This window comes from Vigna unguiculata, chromosome 4, assembly GCF_004118075.2.
Source record: "Vigna unguiculata cultivar IT97K-499-35 chromosome 4, ASM411807v1, whole genome shotgun sequence".
NCBI lineage: Eukaryota > Viridiplantae > Streptophyta > Magnoliopsida > Fabales > Fabaceae > Vigna > Vigna unguiculata.
Window position 1 is genome coordinate 10,922,609 of NC_040282.1, and position 2,292 is coordinate 10,924,900.

A 2,292-nucleotide genomic window follows, 5' to 3' on the forward strand; every position below is an offset into this window, starting at 1 on the left:
ATCATAATAATATTGAGAAAAAAAATAATTATAAGTGTTAAGAGAGTAAATTAAAATGAATATATTAAAAGTATATTAAGATATAAATGATTAGGTTTCAATTTTAAGTAGTTATTAACTGATTTTTGTAATATCTAATTTATGAAATGTTCATGTTACATGAGGAATATGTCAAATAAGGATAAATGCATCAACTCTTAACAAAAAAAAAAATTATATATGGATATATATGTTTAGATAACACTTTTCCCATTATTTACTTGACCTATTTCTCTCGGTTTTCATGTTGGGTGATGTATTTATGCTTTTAAAATTTTAAAATATTATAATATAATTATCTTTTATTCAATTAATCGAAAAATCATCGAACACTATAATTCACACATATATAATTAAAAAAAAAAAGACACACACACAGAGTGTAGTTTATTAAATAAAATATTACTTCTAATACATTAAAGTTTTATAAATATGTAGTCCTCTAGTATATTTATAATTAATAATACAACAGCACCAGTGGTCTAGTGGTAGAATAGTACCCTGCCACGGTACAGACCCGGGTTCGATTCCCGGCTGGTGCAATTGGTTTTTTGTCATACTAGGTGAGATTAAATTTGAAATTGAAAGTGAACGTGGAGGAAGACATTTAATACAATTTTTAAAAGATATCATGCTAATTAGGGTTTGAAACATAATATTTTGAAATAAAAATCATTTAATCAATTTAATTTGTAAAATGGATAGTTAAGAGTTTTAAATACATGAAAATCAATAAGAAATGACATTATTTTTTAAAAAATATAAAATTTTAATTTAGTAAACAAGAACTAAAGGGATGTTAAACTTAGATTCGTTCCAAATTTAAAAGGGGATTTGACTAATGTAACTTGAAAAGCATGGTCATCCACGATGTCTGAATTGGTCATCTGGTTTATCGATTCAATACCTCAATGGAAAACCCCAATGCATTACATTTCCTTGTTTTATATTTCATGGTAGATATATCCTTGAGATGATAGTTAGTAAGCATGGTACCTATAACCAATGACAATTACATTATGCTACTCATCAAATCTTGAGTTTTGAATCCTTGAAAGTGTGGCAATTCTCTTGAAAGTGTCTCCAACTTCCATTACCATTTGTTGAGGGACTTGATGACCATCCATATCAAATATAGCATACAACTATAAAGATTAAATAGCATTACTAAAAAGAAAAGTAGTACAATGTGAGCCATTAACAACGATCAATGCTGCCAAGGGTTTTTCTCATAGCAAACACCGTGTAGCCTGGAAAATAATCAAGAAATAATCAACAAAATAGAAACAAAATTGTTGACTTCTTCTGACTCATTTCGTTGCTTTACACTTAAAAATACAATGTGGTGATTTAAGAGTGCAAAGAAAGATCATATAAACTAAAATAATAATAAATAAGGTTATATACTGCTGGAAGGAGAGTACAAGGGACTAGGAAATAAATCCAAGGTGCAAGTAATAATTAGTCATGTGAAGGGTGCAGTAAATCTATGAAAGTAGATCATTGACCAAAGTGAATATTTTGCAGGTTTGCTCAAAGATATTCAAGCCGTTACTACTGCAATATACATGATTTTGGCACAGCAAGGTTTTACTGAAGTCATCTACCTATGGTGCCAATACACCTAAACATGGAAATATGATTGCATTTAGTTAATTAATATCCGTTTTTTTTACTAGGCATTTCAGTTAGGGATATTACGAAATTAGACAATTTTTTTAAAAATTATAAATTCAGGCAAAACGTGTTCTCCCACACAATTTCTCCAAGCAAAAAATGTATAGTCCCCGGACGATTTCCTCTTAAAACAGAGAATTGTTGGCCCCAGACGATTTTAAAAGAGAAAACGTGAACAACTCAAACATTTTTGAAGAGAAAACGTGTTACCCCAACACGATATCAGTATGTAATCGATTACATCACCTCTGTAATCGATTACATTCGAACAATTTGGATTTCTAGTATTGTGTAATCGATTACATGTGAACTGTAATCGATTACAAATCCGGGACTATAGTTTCTGGAAATATGTAATCGATTACTTGAGTATTGTAATTGATTACAAATGTATGAATTGATTTTGTAGAGTTTTGTGATCCATTAGATGATAAAGTTTATGAATTTTTAAGGTACGAAGGTAGAATATACGATAATGGTTTAAATTTTTTATAAATACTAACATACAAGGTTGAAGAATAAAAAATTGAAAAGATATTGGAATTAAAAATGAACGTAATTCATTGGCGAAATGGG

General features: G+C 28.9%; 1 non-coding gene across 1 annotated transcript; it reads left to right on the forward strand.

Annotated features, from left to right (window-relative positions):
* Positions 1-510: 510 nt before the first annotated feature.
* TRNAG-GCC lies at positions 511-581 on the forward strand. The gene has a single exon. It is a non-coding gene; the product is annotated as a tRNA-Gly (tRNA).
* Positions 582-2,292: the final 1,711 nt, after the last annotated feature.